At 45.3% G+C, this 15,325-nt stretch overlaps 1 long non-coding RNA gene across 1 annotated transcript; it reads right to left on the bottom strand.

Annotated features, from left to right (window-relative positions):
* Positions 1-5,473: 5,473 nt before the first annotated feature.
* On the bottom strand, positions 5,474-6,361 carry LOC129457297 (uncharacterized). Its single transcript, XR_008649182.1, has 3 exons — positions 6,254-6,361; positions 6,123-6,156; positions 5,474-5,879 (listed from the first exon to the last, which is right to left on the bottom strand). It is a non-coding gene; the product is annotated as an uncharacterized LOC129457297 (long non-coding RNA).
* Between the last annotated feature and the right edge of the window lie 8,964 nt (positions 6,362-15,325).

Below are 15,325 nucleotides of genomic sequence, written 5' to 3'. Positions count from 1 at the left end.
CAGCATACTCTGAACCTAGTGTGGAGCAGTGGGGGTCCAGGAGACCCTGCAAGTCTCTTCATGAAAAAAAAAAAAGTAAATGGAGAAGGACCGTGATGGGGGTCCTAGAGATCCCGAGTTTATTCATAATTTTAACCTCCTGAGACCCAAGCTCTTGCATGACATGCTTTATCAATTTCTCTTTGTTATTTGGGCTGACTGGGACCAGATGAGTGTAAATACAAAGAATTATCTTTTTACATTATGTAGTTTCTGAGAAAAAATTATGTAAATCAAAAGTCCTCATATGTGGACATTTTAATCATTTTGATAAAACATTTGAATAATGATTTGCAAAACCTATTTATTGAGACCCTGAAAACAGTAACATTTGTCCTGAATGTAAAAACAAAATGAGAAACAACAATTGTGCCTCTTGGAATGATGTGTCTCATGTGAAGAGCTGCTGACAGGAGCAGGAGGAAAAATTAAAATAATTAAAATAAAATATTCTAATAAGAGAGAAACAACAAGGCCAGTTACGTCGTCCAGACTGGCGTTACCGGGGCCCCACCCTGGAGCCAAGCCTGGGGTGCCGCCGAGCGCCTGGTGGTTGGGCCTTTCCCCACGGGGCCCAGCCGGGCGCAGCCCGAAGGAACGATGTGGGGCCGTCCTCCCGTGGACCCACCACCTGTGGGAGGAGCCATGAGGGGCGGGTGCAGAGAGATCTGGGCGGCAGTCGAAGGAGGGGACCTCGACGACCGGATCTCTGGACATGGAGACTAGCTCTGGGGACATGGAATGTCACCTCACTGGGGGGGAAGGAGCTTGTGCGGGTGGTTGAGCGCTACTGGCTAGATATAGTCGGCCTCACCTCCACGCACAGCAAACTGGTTGGGCAAACTCCCATGAACCCTCAAGGACTCGATGGAGAGTATAGAGCTGGTCCAGTGTTCCACGACCAGGACGAAAACCACACTGCTCCTCCTGAATCCGAGGTTCGACTATCGGTCGGATTCTCCTCTCCAGTACCCTGGAATAGACCTTACCGGGAAGGCTGAGGAGTGTGATTCCCCTGTAATTGGAACACACCCTCCGGTCTCCCTTCTTATACAGAGGGACCACCACCCCGGTCTGCCATTCCACAGGTACTGTCCCCGACCACCACACGATGTTGCAGAGACGTGTCAGCCAAGACAGCCCCACAACATCCAGAGACTTGAGGTACTCAGGACGGATCTCGTCCACCCCTGGAGCCTTGCCACCGAGGAGCTTGCCAACCACCTCAGTGACTTCAGCCAGGGTGATGGACGAGTCCGCCTTCAGGTCCCCAGTTTCTGCTTCCTCCTCGGAAGACATGACAGTGGAATTGAGGTGAGACAACAAGGCTCGATAGGACTCCTTCTTCAGCTTGACGGCATCCCTTACTTCTGGTGTCCACCACCGGGTTCGGGGATTGCCACCGCAACAAGCACCGCAGACCTTACGACCACAACTACGAGTAGCCGCATCGACAATAGAGATGGAGAACATGGCCCACTCAGAGTCCATGTCCCCAGCCTCCCCCGGGATCAGGGAGAAACTCTCCCGGAGGTGGGAGTTGAAAACCCCTCTGACAGAGGGCTCCACCAGACGTTCCCAGCAGACCCTCACGATGCGCTTGGGCCTGCCAGGTCTGTCCGGCTTCCTCCTCCGCCAGCGGATCCAACTCACCACCAGACCTATCTCTAATCTTCCCTTCCTCTCAAAAATTCTAGAACGAGTGGTGGTGAAACAGCTCTGCCGCCACCTGCAGGACAATAATATATTTGAAAAATTTCAATCTGGATTCAGAGCTCACCACAGCATAGAGACTGCACTGCTTAAAGTAACAAATGACTTACTACTAGCTGCTGATAACGGGCTGGCTTCAGTCCTGGTCCTACTGGACCTTAGTGCAGCGTTTGACACCATTGATCACAACATTCTACTGCAGAGGTTAGAATGTGACATTGGAATCAGAGGGACCGCACTCAAATGGTTTAAATCCTATCTATCAGATAGGTACCAGTTTGTTAGTATAAACCAGAGCATCTCTCCCTGTTCTAAAGTAGCCTGTGGTGTTCCACAAGGATCTGTGCTTGGTCCAATCCTATTTACTCTGTATATGTTGCCATTGGGGAACATTATCAGAAAACATGGCATTAATTTTCACTGCTACGCTGATGACACTCAGCTGTACTTATCAATGAAACCAAATCAGACTGATCAAATAGATAAACTCAGTGCCTGTGTGAAGGACATCAAAACCTGGATGACCTTGAACTACTCTGACCTTTGAATTGCTCTTAAATCCTGAAAAAACAGAGGTCATTGTCGTTGGTCCCAAAGGTCAAAGAGATTTTCTGTTGGACCAGATAATCTCACTCGACAATGTGAGTATAGCTTCTAGCCTTACTGTAAAAAATCTTGGAGTCCTATGTGGTCAAAATCTCTCATTCACAGCCCATATAAACCTAGCTTGTAAAACCGTATACTTTCACCTGCGAAATATAACTAAAATTGGAAATATTTTACCTAAAAACGATGCTGAAAAACTCATCCATGCATTTGTTACTTCCAGACTTGATTACTGTAATTCCCTGCTCGCCGCCTGCCCCAAAAGTACTATAAAGTACTATAAAGTACTATAAAGTACTATAAAGTACTATAAAGTACTATAAAGTACTATAAAGTACTATAAGGAGCCTCCAGTTGGTCCAAAATGCAGCAGCCAGAGTCCTAACAGGAACTAAAAGAAGAGACCACATCAGTCCTGTACTAAAATATCTGCACTGGCTTCCTGTCGAGCTTAGAATCAAATTCAAAGTCGTCCTCCTGACATACAAAGCCCTAAACGGTATGGCCCCATCCTATCTGCAAGATGCTATTGTCCCGTACCAGCCAAACAGAGCACTCCGCTCTCAGAATGCAGGACTATTAGTGGTTCCTAGAGTGTCCAAAAGTACAGAGGGAGAGCATTCAGTTACCAAGCTCCTGTGCTATGGAATCAACTCCCTGCTGATGTTAAACAGGCCCCCACAGTCTCTGTATTTAAGACCAGGCTTAAAACCTTCCTCTTCGGTATAGACCAGGTTACATAGTGAGGGAGTTAGGGACATTAAAACTCGGGATAAGACAGGTTGCAGTAGGAGATAACTAGCTGGGGGAAGTATGGCAACCTGAGCACTATCCTCTGCTTTGTCCTATTTTCTCATCAGCAATGCTATTCACATGTTGTCCCCTGTCCCACTCCCCCTGTGGAGTGTATCTCTTTCAGATGCCTCGATGACAGCTGGACCCTCTCCTCCTCCCCGCCTGGCCCTCCTCCTCGCCCAGCTCTCCTCCTCCTCGCCTGGTCTTCCTCCTCCTCGCCTGGTCTTCCTCCTCCTCGCCTGGCCGATTTTTCTTGTTTTGTCTGATTTTTCCTGTTGTTTTGTTTTTGTGTGTAGGCAGCACGGTGGCTGAGTGGCAACACTCATGCCTCACAGCAAGAGGGTTTGGTTCGATCCCCGGGTTGCCCAGGCCTTTCTGTGTGGAGTTTTTCATGTTTCTCCCCGTGTCTGGATGGGTTTCCTCCAGGTACTCCGGTTTCCCCCATCAACCAAAACATGAACGCCCTTCGAGACAACTGTTGTTGTGATTTTGGGCGTTACAAAAATATATGAATTGAATTGAATTAGTGTGACTCAAAAAAAATCACATACTTGACTTGAATTGTATTATTATTGATTGGATGTTCATATTTCTTTGAAGATGTTTCACCTGTTGGAAATGAACAGAGTCAGTGTGAAGCCTTTCGTTTCCAGTGGGAAAGCTGTATGGTTAAAAAGCACTTGACACTGTCTGCCAGTAGTGGAACAGTATTCAACATGTAATCAAAATGTACGAATGTTAATCAGAAAGAGATGACTTTTCTTTCCAGACACTTCCTCCAATACTTCTGGTTTTCGTGCAGTTAAAAAAGTCTTCATTTCCAGTTTCTTTGACAACCACACATGTCCTCACATTTTAAGAAGAGTACACTGCCATTGGCCACTATAGCGCCCTTAAAATGCGGGGACTGTTACTGGTTGGAGGCGGGTGCGTGGAAGGACTGTGTACAAGGTGGCGAAGGCCATCATGGCCGCTTGCAGCTTTAAGTTCAGATTTTCATTTATCTGTTGCAGTCTTCTGTATTATTAGAACAAGTGTCCAAACTATTGTTATCAAAAGCCACATAATGAAATGCAGATGACGGGGAGGGCCGATCGAGGGCCATAGATTGGTTGTCAACACAGTCAATAATTCAAATTCAACACAGACTGAGGAACCCAGGCTTCAAATCTACAAGAGACAAGGCCAACGCACACCTGAACGCTTTGCCGCTCTGCAAAAGAGTCTCCTCCGTTATTTTCTATGAGCTTGCGCACACCGGCTCTCTTCACACACCGGGCGCTTGCCGTATACCGGGCGCTCAGCACACACCGGCTCTCTTCACACATCAGGTGCTCAGCACACACCGGCTCTCTTCACACATCAGGTGCTCAGCACACACCGGCTCTCTTCACACACCAGGTGCTCAGCACACACCGGCTCTCTTCACACACCGGCTCTCTTCACACACCAGGTGCTCAGCACATACCGGCTCTCTTCACACACCGGGTGCTCGGCGCACACTGCCTGTGTGCAACAGCTGCAGTAAAGGCAAAGAAAGGCCCTGCTCCTCTTCCCCTTTTCTCCCACTCCTCTCCCGCCACTTGAGAAATCAAACATAGAACAGAGCACACAGCAGGGACAGGAGAAGGTGAGGACAGCACATTAATGATCACAGGTCTGATGTGTTATTAGTCAGTTGTTCACGTGTTTTTAAGTAGACTGTATGAGGTTAAGTCTCTGATGTTGTCACTGCTGAGAGAATGTGATAGGAAAAACACTTTTCCTCAGAGGAAGTATGCAGTCTGCTGCACTACCCCTAGAGTGAGTCCACAAATTTTTATCCAGTATTTTTATTGTTTGTACAGTGATTCTATGGGTTTTAGGGTTGTTTGGTTTGCCTGAGATCAAGTTGTTAAACAGTAAGTGATGTGTGATAGGATTCATAGTTTAGTGCTTCGCTCACTGATTCCACAGAAATCTACGATGTTTGTCAGTCCCGTGTAGTTTTCTTTTGGCTTTTTCCCCCCTTCATAAGCAGCCATATTTGTTTTTGTTTTAATAGACAGACCATGCCTGTCCCTGATTGGCTAATCCACTGGTCAATCACGTCCATCTGAACTCAGGAAGATTTACCAATGACCAGACTCATATCTTTGTAAAGTATCGGAGAAGTGTTTATTCTGGATCCCAGGTAAAGCTAATTCTTTTTTTTTTTTCTTACTGTACATTCCCTCAATTGACACCACAATGAAATGTGAGATCTCTGATTTAGCACAGGATGAAAGAGACTCAAAAGTGTAACAACTCCAAAACACACACGTAACATTTGATTTCCAACATTTTTTTTTATTTTTTATATATGCAATAGATCATAGTTAAAAGGTTTTTTAGCCATTCATTGACACTCATTCCTTACTGATGGACCATAAGGAACATAGACTGGCTTAAGACAGAAGAACCACATAATGACAGCCACAATCCAGATGATTACAGAACTACACAGATGTGATACAGCAGTACATTGATTATTCTTCTGAATGCAGCTTCCCTTTGCTCTTCCTTTATTATTTATGGCATTGGTATCGTAATGAAAGGGGGCGGAGCCGTTTCCTGTCCAAGGTGCAGGCCTTTATTACCATCGATGACTGCACGATCGCTGTTCTCCCCCTTCAGTTGAGCAGCAGGGTTATCACAGCCATTCGGTTTATCTGGCACAGGTATGGGTACGAACTGCTGGTAGGTTTCTGGATGTGGTAAATTGATTGATTAGTAGTAGAAGTAGTAGTAGCAGTCGTACCAATAGTAGTAGTAGTAGTATACTGTAAAAATATTCACCCACAAAAAATAGTGTTCCATCTACAGTGTTTTGAACAGTATGTCAATATAGTAATTACTGTGGCAGGTCTAAGTAGTAGTAGTAGTAGTAAATAGTAAATCTAACCAAACTGAAATAGTAAATAGTACAACATTTGAAAAAGTGCACTTACCACAGACCAGTCCGGCCAAGAAGAGGAATACAAACTATAGATGAAATAAAGACAGATTAATGAGAGAACAGTTGGAGACATAGTTAGATTGTGTCAAATCTCATCAGGGTTAAAAAGATGCAAGTCTGTACCAGTTTGCTCATTTTGCCTGGAGTGAAGTGAAGCGGTGCTCTGGCTCCTTCTGGTCTAGAGTTGGCTGCTCTTTGGCTCCGTAGTGAAGTGAGAGGAGCAGCTTCTTTTATATACATTTGGATAACCAAGGTATTATTATATTATACTATTCAAGGTATTATTTAGGATCAAGAGGAACACCCAACCAACACCAAGCCACCACAAAAGACAAGAGCTGATTAATTACCAAGTACAACAGTTGCCGCCCTGCTAATTCCATAACTCTTACCCAGCAAGCACCATATTAATAAGGGCCAAACAAGTGTCTAAATGACTAAATAATACCTATAATTAGACTGATAAAAGTAAATGACAACACCTTTATTTTGTTAAATGAAGGTTTAAACTGCCAGAAAAATTCCTTACAGGAACAGTAAGTTATCTCTGCAGTTTGGATGTCATTTTTGGGGTTGATGACATAGGTAGAGGTATTTTGTTTTAGAACTTCCTGTCCTTCCTGTCTCCTTTTGTGCTTTTCTTCACAATGTTTTTCCACAAACTCATGCTTAAATGATGTAAAACTATGATAAAAATATAAATAGAAACGTACTATCCCACCAAACCAGGTCGCAATTTGAAAAAATCTGAATACCTGTCATATGCACTTTAATCATAAACATTGATTCAGCAGCACCTGGCAACTCTCCGGAGGAGGCACGCCACCTGTTTGATTCTATAGAAATAGAAAGTTAAAACCACACTTCGGAACATTCTCCATTAAGATGGATGAGTTTTATACCATATACTGTGGAATATTAATTCAAAGGAACAGCAAATCAGGTTTGTGAAGATGCAAGCACACTCACTCATTCAAAATAAAAATTTAAAGATTGCTGCTCTTAGATTCTGAATGGACATGGCCTTCATCACTTTGGCTGTCTTCATCGCCGCCATTGTCACTACTGCTACTTTCAGTTTCAGCATTCGAGCTTTGTGGTGGTGGGACAGCGACAATTAGCAAATCCTGGTAGGTTTCTGGATGTGGTAAATCAATAAATTAGTAGTAGAAGGAGTAGTAGTTGTTGTATTAGTAATAGTATTAGTGGTAGTACAAGCAGTAGTAGAAGCAGAAGAAGGCGCACCAAAAGTAGTAGTATCAGATGCAGTACTACCAGTAGTAATATCAGTAGCAATAGTAGTAGTAGTACTAGTTATAGTCATAGTATCAGTAACAATAGTAGTAGTAGAAGTAGAAGCCGCAATAGTAGCCATGAAACAGTTGAAACAGTTGGCTGCTCTTTGGCTCCTTGGTGAAATGAGAGAAGCAGCTTCTTTTATCTACATTTGGCTGAACAAGGTATCATTATATTATATAATGCAAGTGTGGCAGTAGGCCTGTGTACCTACTGCATCTGACCTGAACCTTTAAGAAGGAGGGTCGTGAAGTATCACAAGCGCCGGATTAAGCCTTAGTATTGCTCTAAATCACCTTTCTTGGGCATAAAGCTTGGTGATTGTGCGTTGCGTGTTCCATCAATTAGAATTTTGTGATCCTTTTTTATTTGCTAATGTGTACAAACAAACATTTCTTTTTTCGCAGACGTCCGGCACGTGCACAAGGGTCACTCGGGACAACATCTGGCTCGTGTGTGCGGCGCTTTGTCAAATGCTCCATTAACTTATTTTGTGATCCCAAATTGTCATTATTAAAATACTGCATATGCATATTCATCTGGCACTGTGTGTGTAGTGTGTGGTGTCTAGGGCTCTTCTCTCGGTAAGGGTTTAATTCTGCTCAATTACCTTTATACTGTTTCATTTCAGTTAATCCAGTGCTGTAAATAACATGGGGTGCCCAGACTACACCTGCTCTCAGTCTCATTTCAATTATGAATTATCAATATTTCCATCCATTCATTCATTTTCTTCCGCTTATCCGGGGCCGGGTCGCGGGGGCAGCAGTCTAAGCAGGGACTCCCAGACTTCCCTCACCCCGGACACGTCCTCCAGCTCCTCCGGTGGGACCCCAAGGCGTTCCCAGGCCAGCCGAGAGACATAGTCCCTCCAGCATGTCCTGGGTCTTCCCCGAGGCCTCCTCCCGGTGGGACATGCCCAGAACACCTCCCTAGGGAGGCGTCCAGGAGGCATCCTGAGCAGATGCCCGAGCCACCTCAGCTGGTTCCTCTCAACGTGTAGGAGCAGCGGCTCTACTCCGAGCTCCTCCCGTGTGACCGAGCTCCTCACCCTATCCCTAAGGGTGCGCCTGGCCACTCTGCGGAGGAAGCCCATTTCAGCCGCTTGTATCCGCGATCTTGTCCTTTCGGTCATTACCCAGAGCTCATGACCATAGGTGAGGGTAGGAACGTAGATTGACCGGTAAATCGAGAGCTTCGCCTTCCAGCTCAGCTCCTTCTTTACCACAACGGACCGATACAGCGACCGCATCACTGCAGACGCTGCACCGATCCGCCTGTCAATCTCCCGCTCCATCCTTCCCTCACTCGTGAACAAGACCCCGAGATACTTGAACTCCTCCACTTGGAGCAGAGACTCACCACCCACCCGGAGAGAGCAAACCACCTTTTTCCGGTCGAGAACCATGGCCTCGGATTTGGAGGAGCTGATTCTCATCCCAGCCGCTTCACACTCGGCTGCAAACCGCCCCAGTGCCTGCTGCAGGTCCTGGCTCGAAGAAGCCATCAGGACAACATCATCTGCAAACAGCAGAGATGAAATCCTGTGGTTTCCAAACCAGACCCCCTCCGGCCCCTGGCTGCGCCTAGAAATTCTGTCCATAAATATAATGAACAGAACCGGTGACAAAGGGCAGCCCTGGCGGAGTCCAACATGCACCGGGAACAGGTCTGACTTACTGCCGGCAATGAACACAGCTCCTGCTCCGGTCATACAGGGACCGGACAGACCTTAGCAAAGAGCCCCGGACCCCATACTCCCAGAGTATCCCCCAAAGGACACCATGAGGGACACGGTCGAATGCCTTCTCCAGATCCACAAAACACATGTGGACTGGTTGGGCAAACTCCCATGAGCCCTCGAGGACCCGATGGAGAGTATAGAGCTGGTCCAGTGTTCCACGACCAGGACGAAAACCACACTGCTCCTCCTGAATCCGAGGTTCGACTATCGGTCGGATTCTCCTCTCCAGTACCCTGGAATAGACCTTACCGGGAAGGCTGAGGAGTGTGATTCCCCTGTAATTGGAACACACCCTCCGGTCCCCCTTCTTATACAGAGGGACCACCACCCCGGTCTGCCATTCCACAGGTACTGTCCCCGACCGCCACACGATGCTGCAGAGACGTGTCAGCCAAGACAGCCCCACAACATCCAGAGACTTGAGGTACTCAGGACGGATCTCGTCCACCCCCGGAGCCTTGCCACCGAGGAGCTTGCAACCACCTCAGTGACTTCAGCCAGGGTGATGGACGAGTCCGCCTCTGGGTCCCCAGTTTCTGCTTCCTCCTCGGAAGACGTGACAGTGGGATTGAGGAGATCCTCAAAGTATTCCTTCCACTGCCCGACAACATCCCCAGTTGAGGTCAGCAGTTCTCCCCCCGTACTGTAAACAGTGTTGGTGAAGCACTGCTTCCCCCTCCTGAGGCGTCGGACGGTTTGCCAGAATCTCTTTGAGGCCGTCCGATAGTCCTCCTCCATGGCCTCCCCGAACTCCTCCCAACCCCGAGTTTTTGCCTCTGTGACCGCCCGAGCCGCGGCGCGCTTGGCCCGCCGGTACTCATCAACTGCCTCAGGAGTCCCACGAGCCAACAAGGCTCAATAGGACTCCTTCTTCAGCTTGACGGCATCCCTTACTTCCGGTGTCCACTACCAGGTTCGGGGATTGCCGCCGCGACAAGCACCACAGACCTTACGACCGCAGCTACGAGCAGCCGCATCGACAATAGAGGTGGAGAACATGGCCCACTCGGAGTCCATGTCTCCAACCTCCCCCGGGATCAGGGAGAAGCTCTCCCGGAGGTGGGAGTTGAAGACCCCCTGACAGAGGGCTCCACCAGACGTTCCCAGCAGACCCTCACAATGCGCTTGGGCCTGCCAGGTCTGTCTGGCTTCCTCCTCCGCCAGCGGATCCAACTCACCACCAGGTGGTGATCAGTTGACAGCTCAGCCCCTCTCTTCACCCAAGTGTCCAAGACACGCGGTCGGAGGTCAGATGACACGACAACAAAGTCGATCATCGACCTCCGACCTAGAGTGTCCTGGTGCCACGTGCACCGATGGACACCCTTGTGCTCGAACATGGTGTTTGTTATGGACAAGCTGTGACTAGCACAGAAGTCCAATAACAAAACACCGCTCGGGTTCAGATCGAGGAGGCCGTTCCTCCCAATCACACCCCTCCAAGTGTCACTGTCGTTACCCACATGGGCGTTGAAGTCCCCCAGGAGAACAACGGAGTCCCCAGTTGGTGCACTGTCTAGTACCCCTCCCAGGGACTCCAAGAAGGCCGGGTACTCTGCACTGCTGTTTGGCCCATAGGCCGACACAACAGTGAGAGACCTGTCCCCGACCCAAAGGCGCAGGGACGCGACCCTCTCGTTCACCGGAGTGAACCCCAACACGCAGCGGCTGAGCTGTGGGGCAATGAGCAAGTCCACACCAGCTCGCCGCCGCTCCCCGCGGGCAACGCCAGAGAAATGGAGAGTCCAACCCCTCTCAAGAAGTTGGGTTCCAGAGCCCAAGCTGTGCGTGGAGGTGAGGCCGACTATATCTAGCCGGTAACGCTCAGCCTCCCGCACAAGCTCAGGCTCCTTCCCCCCCAGCGATGTGACATTCCACGTCCCCAGAGCTAGTCTCCATGTCCGGAGATCCGGTCGTCGAGGTCCCCGCCTTCGACTGCCACCCGGATCTCTCTGCACCCGCCCCGCATGGCTCCTCCCGCAGGTGGTGGGTCCACGGGAGGACGGCCCCACGTCGTTCCTTCGGGCTGGGCCCGACCGGGCACCGTGGGGAAAGGCCTGGCCACCAGGCGCTCGCTGCCGAGCACCCACCCCAGGCCTGGCTCCAGGGTGGGGCCCCGGTAACGCCAGTCCGGGCGACGTAACTGGCCTTGATCTTTTTCTTTCCATGGGGGGCTTCTGAACCGCTCTTAGTCAGACCCGTCTCCCAGGACCTGTTTGCCATGGGTGACCCTACCAGGGGCATGAAGCCCCCGACAACATAGCTCCCAGGATCATTCAGGTGCTCAAACCCCTCCACCACGTTAAGGTGGCGGTTCGGGGAGGGGTTATCAATATTTATTTTATTTTATTTTATTTTATTTTATTTTATTTTATTTTATTTTATTTTATTTTATTTTATTTTATTTTATTTTATTTTATTTTATTTTATTTTATTTTATTTTATTTTATTTTATTTTATTTTTTTTTTTTTTTTTTTTTTATCAATATTTATTTTATTTTATTTTTTGTTGTTTTTGTTTAACAAAAACATTCAAAATTGGTCTCATCCCCTCTTTTTCCATGCTCAGGTCCTCTACCAGAGGCCTGGGAGCTTAAGGGTTCTACAGTATCTTTACAGTTCCTAGTACTGCACTTTTCTGGACTGATGTCTGATGTTTTTCCTGGGATCTGCTGTAGCCACTCCTCCAGTTTCCAGTTGCTCCGATGACCATGGGCACCACTGATGCCTTCACCTTCCAGGCCTTCTCCAGCTCTTCTTTGAGCCCCTGGTATTTCTCTAGTTTCTCATGTTTCCTTTTTCCTGATGTTCCCATCACTTGGTTCTGCGATGTCCACCACAACAGCTTTGCTCTATTGTTTATCCACCACCACAATGTCCGGTTGGTCCATTCTGTCAGTCCAATTCTGTAAACATACAGAATTGGACTGATCATTTCAGTAAACCTTTTGATGCAGTGGATTTCGGAGCAACAATTGATCGTGAGACGAGGATGGAGCTGCATGTTTAGTCACATCTGGGCTAACCGGTGCTAGCACTATCCTTAGCACAAACTGCGCGGAGCCTAATGTTGGAAAAGCACTTAACAAGAAGACAAGAACATGCCAAAGACAGACGATATGGAGGAGATCAAGCGATCACTGAACTTTATGTCTGGAGAGTTGGCAAAGTTAACATCGCAACAGGAGCGGCTACTCAAACTCGTAGATGAAGTAGCTACCCTGAAAACTATGATGAGTGTAAAGGATAAAAGGATTACTTTCTTGGAGCAGCGAGTCGACGAGCTGGAGCAGTACACACGGAGGGAGGACTTGATCATCTCGGGGCTGGAGACTCGACACCGGACCTACGCACGGGCGACAGCTAACGCAGACACCTCAGAGGACGCGCCGAGAGGAGAGCTGCTGTCGCTGGAGCAAGAGGTGGTGGACTTTTTGAACAGTAAGAGTATAAACATCTGTAAAGAAGCTATTTCGATTTGTCACACACTACCCAGAAAGTCAGAGAAAATAAGACCTGCTATTGTAATACGGTTCATTAGCAGGAACATGAAAAACGATGTCTTAATACAGGCTAGGAAACTAAAGGGCACAAATGTGTTTATAAACGAACATCATACAAAGAAAAATGGTGGCATCGCGAGGGAAGCAAGACTGTTGAGAAAGCAGAGGAAAATAACTGGGACATGGACACGTAATGGCAATGTGTGGATAAGAGACAACGATGGAGCAGCAAGGATGATCAGGGACTTGAAAGAACTTGAGAAGTATAAAAACGGACATTGAAAGAGGAAGATAACGGCCGAGAAGGTCTGTCAACATGGACCAAAGGAGAAGTAAGGTTGGATACACACAGTTATGGACGTAAAACACATTAAATAGTTATATGGACATTAATATTGACACAAATGAGGAAGATAAAATCTATGATATTGAATCTGATGTCACACATAAGTTATTAACACCTGGAGAAAGTCATTATTTTACAGTTCAACAGTTTAACACCAGAACAGACAAGGTCTCAGATAAAGCGCTTTCCATCATTCACCTCAATAGTCAAAGTTTGAAATATAAGTTGGATAAAATTAAAGAGCTGTTCAGTGATTTTAAACATGCCTTCAAAGTAATTGCTATTACTGAAAGTTGGTTAAAGGACACACATATTGATAAAGTACAGATTGATGGTTATAACATGTTCTATATAAACAGGGTTAATAAAAAAGGAGGAGGTGTTGCCCTCTATGTGGATGTAAATCTAAAATGTAAACTGGTTGAACAAAAAACGATAACTGGGAGTGACTTGATGGAATTGATTACCATAGAAATCATTAATGATAATGGGAAAAACGTATTAATTAGTTGTGTGTATAGACCGCCTGGGGCTGGTGTTGACTTATTTACAGATCAGATCCTTGAAATGTTTAAGAATGTTAACAAATCAGTTATTTTGTGTGGTGACTTTAACATAGACCTGGGAAATCAAGCAGCAACAAATATCTTTCGGAATTATATGGAAACAGTTGGTCTATGCCCGATGATAACTAAACCAACTCGTATTACTGGTCATAGTGCGACTATCATAGACAATATATACACAAATATACATGGTGATATTATCAGTGGTATCTTTATGGCAGATGTGAGCGATCACCTTCCTGTATTTATTATCTGTGAAAAATTGTGTTTTGATGAGCTTGCGCAGGATGTAACGGCAATGCTAATAAGAGATAAATCTAGTAAGGCTCTGGAGGCCTTCAGAGAAGACCTTGAAAAACAAAATTGGAATCATGTATATACAAATAATTTAAATATTGCTTATAACGCTTTCATGACAACGTTTCTCAATTTATATGACAAAAACTGCAAAATTACGAAAATATGTGCACACGATAAGAAAAACACTCTTAATCCATGGATGACAAACGGATTGAAAAACGCATGTAGGAAGAAAAATTGTCTTTACAGAAGATTTCTCAAATTGAGAACAAAAGATTCAGAAGTTAGGTATAAAAAATATAAAAACAAGCTTGTATCAATTATGAGAAGACGAAAAAAAGATTACTACACCAAATTATTGGATGAGAACAAAAACAATATAAAAAATACATGGGGTATAATAAACACGGTCTTGCAAAAAGGTAAGGTAACTTCAAATATTCCAAACTATTTTACAAAAAATAATGTAAATATTTTTGGGAAAGAAGAAATTGTTAACGAATTTAATCATTACTTTTCTAACATTGGCCCAAATTTATCAAATAATATCCCAAAAGAAAGCAACAATGATGGAGCAATAGCTGATAATGTAAACGGTATGTTTTTGGAGAGTGTGCAGGCAAATGAAGTCTTGACAATTGTTCAAAATTGTCCAAATAAAAAATCTAATGATTACACTGATATTAATATGTTATTGATCAAGAAAGTGATAAACGTTGTTATTGAGCCTTTCACATATATATGTAATCTTTCATTCAGCACAGGAATATTTCCAGATCACATGAAAGTGGCCAGAGTCATTCCACTTTTTAAAAAAGGAAATAAAAATGATTTCTCAAATTATAGACCTGTATCACTGCTTTCGCAGTTCTCAAAAATTTTAGAGAAACTATTTGTTAGCAGATTAAATAAATTTATTGGAAAATACAAAATATTAAGTAAGAACCAACATGGATTTCGTTCCAATCATTCAACCGCCACAGCATTAATGAATCTAGCTGAAGAAATCACTAATGCCATGGACAAGAAACAATATTTAGTTAGTATCTTTGTCGATCTTCAAAAAGCATTTGATACTCTAGATCATGAAATATTATTACAAAAGTTATACAAGTATGGTATACGAGGTGTACCACACAAATGGGTCACAAGTTACTTAACGAACCATTATCAATTTGTGGAAATTAACAACATAAAATCAGAACATCGTCAAGTAACGTGTGGGGTACCCCAAGGTTCGGTCTTGGGGCCAGTACTTTTTCTCCTTTATGATCTTATGTCTGTATCAAAATTACTAAATTGCATCTTGTTTGCTGATGATACCACATTATTTTACTCAGGAAAAAACATAAATAAGGTTATAAAAAATGTAGAAGATGAGTTTCAAAAAATATTAAAATGGTTCAATGCTAACAAGCTATCTATAAACATTAGCAAAAC

Source organism: Periophthalmus magnuspinnatus, chromosome 21 (assembly GCF_009829125.3).
Source record: "Periophthalmus magnuspinnatus isolate fPerMag1 chromosome 21, fPerMag1.2.pri, whole genome shotgun sequence".
NCBI classification, from domain to species: domain Eukaryota; kingdom Metazoa; phylum Chordata; class Actinopteri; order Gobiiformes; family Gobiidae; genus Periophthalmus; species Periophthalmus magnuspinnatus.
Note: the sequence above shows the minus strand (reverse complement) of the source record. Positions and strands in the feature narration are given on the sequence as shown.